Source organism: Schistocerca gregaria, chromosome X (assembly GCF_023897955.1).
Source record: "Schistocerca gregaria isolate iqSchGreg1 chromosome X, iqSchGreg1.2, whole genome shotgun sequence".
Taxonomy (NCBI): Eukaryota; Metazoa; Arthropoda; class Insecta; order Orthoptera; family Acrididae; genus Schistocerca; species Schistocerca gregaria.
The window spans coordinates 681442763-681452482 of record NC_064931.1 but is presented as its reverse complement, the minus strand read 5'-3'; the positions used below and the strand labels follow the sequence as shown (position 1 = coordinate 681452482).

The 9720-nt window shown below is 38.9% G+C and overlaps 1 protein-coding gene across 2 annotated transcripts in view; it reads left to right on the top strand.

Annotated features, from left to right (window-relative positions):
- Positions 1-382: 382 nt before the first annotated feature.
- Positions 383-9720, top strand: part of LOC126297588 (presequence protease, mitochondrial) — a 58163-nt gene continuing 48825 nt past the window's right edge. The window contains exon 1 of one of the 2 annotated variants that reach the window (XM_049988562.1): positions 383-619. The gene's annotated coding sequence lies outside the window, so the exon portion shown is untranslated. The remainder of the gene's footprint in view (positions 620-9720) is intronic. The other variant, XM_049988563.1, reaches the window with a different exon arrangement.

The following is a 9720-nucleotide window of genomic DNA, read 5'->3' as shown; positions in this document are numbered from 1 at the left end:
TATTGTTAATCGATTGAAACCCGCCTCGTCGCTCTCTGGCGACCTCACTCATTTTGCACCTACCATCCCTCTAGAACACCTTATAATCCTTCCCCACTTTGCAGCCTATGCTTCATCTTTCAGTGATCTTTTTATCTCATGAAAAATTACTTGTTGTTTTGGAAGAATTTAAACTTTATTACGTTTTTAGCTTTGAGGTATATTTTCGAGAACTTTTTTGTAAAGTAAACTGTAGGTCCTAAAAGCTGCGTAAGCGACTTAGATACTGCGACACGTTCTGAACTCTGTGACAACTTACACGAGTATAAAAACTTAAGTAATTAAGAACTTTGAATTACGCGCGGAATGAATCAAACACTTCCTTGTCCTGAAGGTGATGCAAGCTTTCGCTGCCTGCCACCAGGAATCGCAAACCTGAGCGCAGTCGATCGGCATCAAGATTTGCTATCCGTAGACACATGTAAATTCTTGCACCGAAGGAGAATCTCTTTGCGTAGCATATTTATAATGCACTTTGAGATTTGAGGTAAACATGTGTTGGTGGGTGTGTTGTTCGATTGCAAGTGTTCTTGTTGATATTACGTGTATAACAATACGATAGGGACAGTTCAGCTGGAAGGTAAGAAACAAAATGATAGTGTAATACTGATGATTGTGCACGTAACTACAATATTAAAAAAGCATAGCGCGCTACTGTCATTGTTTCAGAAATCATGTATTTATATATTATATTGGTATTGTTTGAATCGGAATTTTGTTCGTGACTGATTAAACATCTTCATTGCGAAAATAGTATTGTTGTGCAGTAACGATGCGTGTAGTGGACGCATCCTTTCCTTTTTAGCACTGTCGTAAACGTATGTATAATTTAAATTCCCGATTTCATAAAAATGTTGCCCTTATTATACGATTGCATGGAGGTGCTAAATATAGAAGGTACTTAAAATTTGCGCTGCCCGCAACCTCGTAATGTACTTAGCGATGTGTCTCGCTCAACAAATGTGCGGGTTTCAGGGGAGGGATTTTTCGTGGTAGCAAATGGAGTTATAAACCGACCGAGATTTCATGGGGGTCTGATATAACATTCTAGCCGCAGGTAAAGCATAATTTTGAAATGACCACTTCATTTTGATTGCGTCAGAATTTCATCATGAAAGGTATGTAATCAGCGAAATTATTGGGGTAACTGTTTGTTGTTTTTGTTTCTCGTTTCTTTCGTGTTGAGCCAGTTTACGTGTACTTCTGCCGTTTCGTCACGTGAAACACATTTGAATCAAGAGTGGTTTTCGACAAGCATGCGAGTTTTGAATGGTATGTGATGAAGCAGGTTACATTTGTGTGCAGTTTGCTATATTGCATGTTTAATTCTGCTGGGTACCAGGGCACTTGAGAATTTGGGGAAATTATCAAGCATACCGGCCAGCGAAGGAGACCTGCGAGGATCACAGTGTTCCATTTTGCTGCAAACTGTCTCTTCTCCGCTGAGGCAGGGAACCGTACAACTAGGAGAGGAACAGTGGTTTGCTGTGAGGGACAATGAGCTGCAGCTGTTTGGAACCATTTATATGACGGTGTGTCCCTCATACTGTTCACACTGACGAGATGAAGTAACCTTAACACCTCCAAATAGACCACTATCCCTTAACACATCGCTTCATACTGCGGCAGGTGCTCTATTCATCCTCCCTCCCTCTTGCTCTGCGATTCCTGTGATATTCAGATACCACTCTATGCAATATTTTAACTGAGTGCATCTCGTATTGTTGTGAGGGGAAAAAAAGCAAACTTACCTGTTGGTCTGATCTCTATTTTAGCTGATGATGAGACAAATGTGGTGATGCTTTTAAAATTTTGTTTAGTGTCTTGTCTTCTTTGTGTGGTGCAAAGTGGCTGGCTCATCACATTTATTCCAGCAATCAGCCAACTACAGCTGTCTGTTCTACTATTTTAATTCTTTCCTCTGTATTTCTCTTTTAAGTATCGATTAAGCAACTCATCTGGTGAGCTAAATTTTCATGACTGTGTAAAGTGTTGTTGAACGTAATTAACCCCACTGGCGAAGTGCTTAAGAGCTCCAGAGCATTTTTTGTTAGCAAGACTGAAGACTTTGTTAGAGCTGCTGCATGCATCTCGTCTGTAGGTTTCAGGATACAGAAAATGGTAAACATTTGGGAGACCATTCCTACTTTAAAGGTTCATATATTTGATGATTTTGTAGAGCTGGTGCCCAGGTGAACTTGAATTTTAAGTGTCCATGCTACTGAAAGATTTGCCGTTATTGTAAAACTGCATGAAGTGTCATACCCACCTTTATTTTAAAACCGACAGATGCAAACTGCTACTAATTTAGTCATGTGTTATCAAGAATGCTGCTCTAGTTGTGTTAAAATGATTGATTGGTCTTTCGTTGCCATTTCAGTTAATGTAATAATTAGCATCATACTTGGTATCTGATTCTGTTACGGACATTAATACTCAAATGTTAAGTGAACCTACCAGTAACAATTTTAGTATAACACTTCTGAATTGCTTCTATATTTACCTTCACTCTATCCTGGTGGCGATCACAAACACCTAAGCAGTAGGTTACTCAAGAATGAATCACACAAGTGCTATGTGTGCAGACTCCATTATAGATGAACTAAAACTTTCTAGAATTCTCCCAGTAAACTGAAATCGACCACTCGCCTTCCATCCAACCAAACTTTTGTGTATGTAATTGATGTGACTGTATTGTGTAGTGCACCGCTAATATCGCGTTCAATTATTGCAGTATTGTCTTTCATACTCATCTATATTAAAATGCATTTTTTCACATTTAGAGCAAACAGCCACTGATCACATCAAATAGAAATTCAACCAAAGTCATCCTATAATCTCTACAGTTATTAAATGGTAACACTTCCCTCCTATGTGTCAATGTCATCAGCAAATACTAAGGGATTGCTAATATTCTTATCTCTTAGATGAAGTTCTGTGGTGCGCGAGATACATGTCACACCACTTGCTGATGATTAGTATGCCACCCATAGCTAGTAGTGCATTACAAATCTAACTGCATACTTAGTAATAGAATCATCAATCAAGTAGCTTTAAAAGTGGAATGTGTATTGCACACATTTTGCAAATGCACCTTACTGACGTAAAAAAAAAAAAAACCACTCTCTGTAAATTTGGCCATAAACAGGCACTACCAGTAGAATGTTGTTCATCACAGTTGGCTGTATTAACCAACAGCTTGGTGAGTATGCCATTGACCATCAGAAAGAAGATGCAGTGTTATAAAAAGAATCACAAATGTCAAGCCACTGTGGCAAGTGCTGTTGCAGTATACTTGTATCAGATTATCCAAATACCCAGGGTTCTGAAACTTCCTGGCAGATCAAAACTATGTGCTGGACCAGGAGATGAACATGGTTGTCAGGGCAATTTGCAAATTGTGGTTTGATCTAGCTCAGTCAGTAGAGCACTTTCATGTGACAGGTGTAGGTCCTGTGTTCAAATCCCAGTCTGGGACACAGTTTTAATTGACCAGGAAGTTTCAGATCAGTGCACACTCTGCTGCAGACTGAAAATTCATTCAGGGTCCAGGGATCTATTAAGACAGACTTTTGGTTGTTGGTATGAGGATCCTAGGTAGGCTGTAAATCACAGGAACAAACCAACTGTCTGTGGGTTTTGTTACCTATTTGTTGGTACCAACTCCCACTGAACAAGTGAATCTCTACAAATCCTATTCAAAATGGCTGCAAGCTGACAGGACTGATTATTCAGAGTGTTGCTACTGCAATTAGTAGAAGATGTATCTCATTCTCCACATGGCATCACTTTTCATTTAGAAAATATCAGAAAGAATTTCTGGAGACCTACAGAATTATTGAAGACAGGAATATCATTTCTATTGAAACCCAAACAGCACATCAGGTGCTTGAAAAGTTAAGTGCTTAAAGAACATATTATTTTTGCTTAAATGCACTGTACATACTTTTTATTGGGAGTGATATCACTTGCAATCTTATTATTAATGTATGTACAAAATATTAATGGATTTAGTGAGAACTAAATAGGCACCAGAAATGTAATGGTAATACATTGGTAAGACAAGTGCCTTCGTCTTAACTTTTCATTAATTTGTGTAGTCTGAGTGTCTCAAATCTAGGTTTATTCATTTTCTACTAAGATAAATATACTCATAATCATAGATATTCTTTCAAGCGATATTTGTTTTTCTTCAGAGGTAGGCACGTGGTGTAAGAATGTTGAAGAACCACACACCTTGTGATTTAGTATCCAGCTGATATCAAGGTCATTAGAGGCAAAGCAAAGGGTGATAAAGAATGGGAAGCAGTAGATTTGCCACCTTGTGTGGTACCTGCATACATTATTCATGCAATTATCCGTTATGGCACACCAGATGACTTAATGTCACAAAGTTAACATGTGTATCCACTCTACACTGGTCAAGAAGAAATGGGATAACTGAAGCAGCTGATAAAAGCTGTCAGCTTTGACCCATTATGTCATCGAGATGGTGGACATTGCCATTTCGTCCTTGTGCAATATGACTGTAATGACATCATACATTCAAGATGCAAATAGGCAAAAACAAACCCATTACACAAAATTTAACCAAAGTAATACGAAGAACAAGATACTAACCAGAGAACTGCGGGAATTAGGAGGGTTTTGAGTGGGGTCAAACAAAATTAATGTCATTACTAACATAAAACGCATACCCAGACTAAAACTCATTCGAAAATCCAGAAAGCCAACTTTAGACAAAATCCACAAAATTAATGCAAACAAAGACCCCTCACCCATTGTTGTTGTGGTCTTCAGTCCTGAGACTGGTTTGATGCAGCTCTCCATGCTACTCTATCCTGTGCAAGCTTCTTCATCTCCCAGTACCTACTGGAGCCTACATCCTTCTGAATCTGCTTAGTGTATTCATCTCTTGGTCGCCCTCTACAATTTTTACCCTCCACACTGACCTTCAATACTAAATTGGTGATCCCTCGATGTCTCCGAACATGTCCTACCAACCGATCCCTTCTTCTGGTCAAGTTGTGCCACAAGCTCCTCTTCTCCCCAATTCTGTTCACTACCTCCTCATTAGTTATGTGATCTACCCATCTAATCTTCAACATTCTTCTGTAGCACCACATTTCGAAAGCTTCTATTCTCTTCTTGTCTAAACTATTTATTGTCCATGTTTCACTTCCATACATGGCTACACTCCGTACAAATACTTTCAGAAACGACTTCCTGGCATTTAAATCTATACTCAGTATTAACAAATTTTTCTTTTCCAGAAACACTTTCCTTGCCATTGCCAGTCTACATTTTATATCCTCTCTACTTCGGCAAACGCCAGTTATTTTGCTCCCCAAATAACATACCTCCTTTACTACTTTAAGTGTCTCATTTTCTAATCTGACTCCCTCCGCATCACCCGACTTAATTTGACTACTCTCCATTATCCTCGTTTTGCTTTTGTTGATGTTCATCTTATATCCTCCTTTTACGACACTGTCCATTCCGTTCAACTGCTCTTCCAAGTCCTTTGCTGTCTCTGACAGAATTACAATGTCATCGGCGAACCTTAAAGTTTTTATTTCTTCTCCATGGATTTTAATACCTACTCCGAACTTTTCTTTTGTTTCCTTTACTGCTTGCTCAATATACAGATGGAACAACATCGGGGATAGGCTACAACCCTGCCTCACTCCCTTCCCAACCACTGCTTCCCTTTCATACCCCTCAACTCTTATAACGGCCATCTGCTTTCTGTACAAATTGTAAATAGCCTTTCGCTTCCTGTATTTTACCCCTGCCACCTTCAGAATTTGAAAGAGAGTATTCCAGTCAACATTGTCAAAAGCTTTCTCTAAGTCTTCAAATGCTAGAAACATAGGTTTGCCTCTCCTTAATCTTTCTTCTAAGATAAGTCGTAGGGTCAGTATTGCCTCACGTGTTCCAACATTTCTACGGAATCCACCTGTACACACACTAAAAACAGAACAATAACTATCATAAGCAAACAAAACAGTGTCAGGAATGGCCAGCCTAGACTTATGTACATCAGTACTCGGCAAGCCACCTTGCTGTATGTGGTGGAGGTTGTTGAGTATATCACTGTCACTACCCTCCTTTTCCTGTTCCAGTCCCAAATAGTTTGTGGAAAGAACTATTGATTGTAAGCCTCCGTGTGGGCTTGAATCGCTGTAGTTTTATTTTCATGATTTTTTTCTCAAGATATATGTAGGAGGAAACAGTATATTTGTTGACTCTTCTAGGGATATACGCTCTCGGATCTTAAACAATAGACCATACTGTGATGCCGGGCATCCTCTTGCAGCGCCTGCCACTGGAGTTGGCTGAACAGATCCACAGTGCTTTAATGCTTACTAAATGAAACTGTAACAAAATGTACTGCTGTTCTTTGGGTCTTTTCTATTTCCTCTATCAGTCTTATTTGTATGGATCTCATACTGATGAACAGTGTTCAAGTATTGGTCAAATGAGTGTTTTGTAAACTACTTCCTGTGTTGATGACTATTTCCAGAGGATTTTTGCAACGAATGTGTCTGGCACCTGCCTTACCTGCAGTTAATTTTATGTGGTCATTCTACTTCACATTGCTCTGTCTGCATACCCCTAGATATTTTATGGAAGTATGCCTACTGCTTCCAGTGATCGTTCTGCATCTGTGTAAACATACAATAATCGGTCTTTCTGTATATGTATTCCCAGTGTGTTACATTTGTTTATGTTGAGGATCAATTGCCACTTCTTGCACCAAACATCAATCTCCTGTAGGCCTTTCTGCATTTCACTACAATTTTGTAGTCTTGCAGCTTCTCTGAATACAGCAGCATCATGTGCGAAAAGCCTCGTGGAACTTGTGGTATTACCTCCTAGGTCATTTATAAATATTGTGAAAAGTAATGGTCCTATAACATTTCCCTGGGGCACACGAAGCTACTTTTGTGTCTGAAGACTTCTCTCTGTTCAAAATTACATGTTTTGTTCTATTTATTAGAAACTCTTCAATCCAGTCCCACAGTGTATCTGATTTCATACGCTCATATTTTGTTCATTAGGCAGCAGTGCGTAACTGTGCTGAATGCATTCCGGAAGTCAAGGGGCACAACACCGTCCTGGTTGCCTGTATCAACTACTTTCTGGGTCACGTAGGCAAACAGAATGAGCTGGGTTTCACACAGTGTTATTTTTTGAATCAATGTTGGTTCCTACAGAGGAGATTATTGGCCTCCAAAAATGTCATAAAACACAAGCATAAAACATGTTCCAAAATTCTACAACTGACTGATGTCAGAGATCCTTCGTGAAAACATGAATAACTTACGCTTTTTTTATAATCCTCCAAAGACCCCCAGTACACTGCTGCTAGAAGGGTGGCAAGTTCTTTCGCATACTGTATATACAATCGTACTGGTATTCTGTCACATCCAGATGGCTTCCCTCTATTGAATGATTTCAGCTGCTTTCCTGCCCCATGGTCACTTGCTTTGATATTGGCCATTTTGTCATTCATGCAACAATATAAAGTAGGCACTACAGTACGACCCTCCTCTGTGAAACAGTTTTGGAAAAAGAGGTTTAGTATTTCAGCCTTTTCTGTGACATCCTCCATTTCAACATAATTATGGTCACAGAGTGCCTGTACAAGTGGCTTCGATCCATTTACTGATTTTCTGTAGAGCTCACAGATAGAATTTTACTTTCAGATTCACACATGACTCTCCTTATGCAAATTTTGTCTTTGTTTAGTGTTTCTCTGTGAGGCTTTGGCTGTGTTTAAATTTACAGTAAAGCTGTCTTTGCTTTTATAGCAGTTTTTTTTTAACACAGCTGTTTAACCACGGCAGGTCTTTTCCACCCCTAATAACTTTGTGTGGCATATACCTGTCTAAAGCATATTGTACAATGGTCTTGAACTTTTTCCATTAATAATCAATGTTGTTAGTGGTGGAGATGATATTTTTTGCTAACAGCTCAGGTAATCTGTTTCTTGTTGGTCCTGCTAAACAGAAAGATCTTCCTACCTTTCTTTGTATTACTATTTACAGCCTTATCCAGTGCTGGTGTAACAGAACCCATCCGAATAGATTGCCAGACATTGTCATAGTGACAAAAGCACGTACATTCATCCCTGATCCAAAACACATCAACTTTGGTTAATTTTATAAATTACCCGCAAAAATGGAACTTGACATAATTGGCAACTGGACCATACAACATGAGGACTTTTGTCTTTGTCATCTTATCATTACACATTGCCATGCAGCAAAAGATTAGTGGATTTTCTAGTAACAACAAATATAAAGCAAAAATTAAATCTCCAACCATTAACAGCATGCCGAACTAACATTTCCAATGCCAAAAACAAATCGGTAGCCAATAAATATTGACATTACAATAACTCACTAACAAAGCTCCAAACACTCAATTACAATATTACGCATACAAGTAATATGCAAAGCCTGAACAAACAATACTACGCCAGTCCAGTCACTCAATAATGCCACTCGAAAGCAATTTTGAAACATACATTCAGCCCAAGAGAGTGCCATAATGTACTAATTTTTATGTCATCTTGTTGTCTGTATAGAGCTGTACAATGGGAAGCAAGGAGAGGATGTTGTTTGGTGGCCGGTATCCTCTTTAGTAACTGAGTTCTGTACTCATAAGAATGGAAAGTTTACTTAACTCAAGATATTTATTGTGATACAAGCTCTTATGTAAAGTCCATGTTAACCTCACTGCTGGTGAAGTACAAAGTCCGCTACATACACTATTATGATTGTTATGTGCTGCCTGTCTCTGAGTTAACGGTGGTGCTAACTGCTACTGTGATTCCTGCTGGGCTGCGACTGATGGCACTGGAACTATGAGACACTCTAAATGACAAAAGTTTGGGCTACAACTGTTGTTTGTAAGAATCAATCTATATGTGATAGATGTGGTTCAGAGATTCACAAAGGAGAAGAATCATATACTGATCTGCCAAAATGTGTAAATTGCTTATGTGGTCATCCAATACATATCTGTGGCTGCTGTTCTTACACAGAGAAAAAGGAAAATTCAAAAACTGGAAGTGGCAGGGAGAATGCCCCGTGATGATACTAAGAAAACCTCCAATGCTGCAGCCTTCAGCATTTGCCACCTCTTAGGCAAAAGTTCTTGAAAGCCTTTCACCCAGTAATCAACCAAATATAAACTCATGTGAATACATATACTTCTAGCTGCTCTTGTCTGTAATCCCCCAACTGCCCTGAAGCCAACAGCAAGTACATCAGTGTCACTCAGAGATAGTGTTCTGTTCCAAACACATGAAAGGTCAGCACCCCCATTCACACAAACATCGCCTCTTCTAAGTAAAAACAAGACAACATCAATAAGTTGTTCAAACCCTAATCAAATCACATTGAAACTATTGAACCTCAGATTACTTCCACTGATCAGTAATGAAGACAATAAGAGAATTTAAAAAAATCAACTGCTTTTTCCTCCATCATAGGCTGCAAATCACCACAGCAGAGAGAAAAAGCAAAAATAAAAGCCCCACTGATTGAAAGCTATTATACTTTGTTTAAATGTGAATAGATTCAGAACTCATCTGGAAGAGCTCAAGCTTTTTTAAAGGGAAAGAAAGGAACAAAAAAAGCACTTTGGCTGTATCTATAGGATATAAAA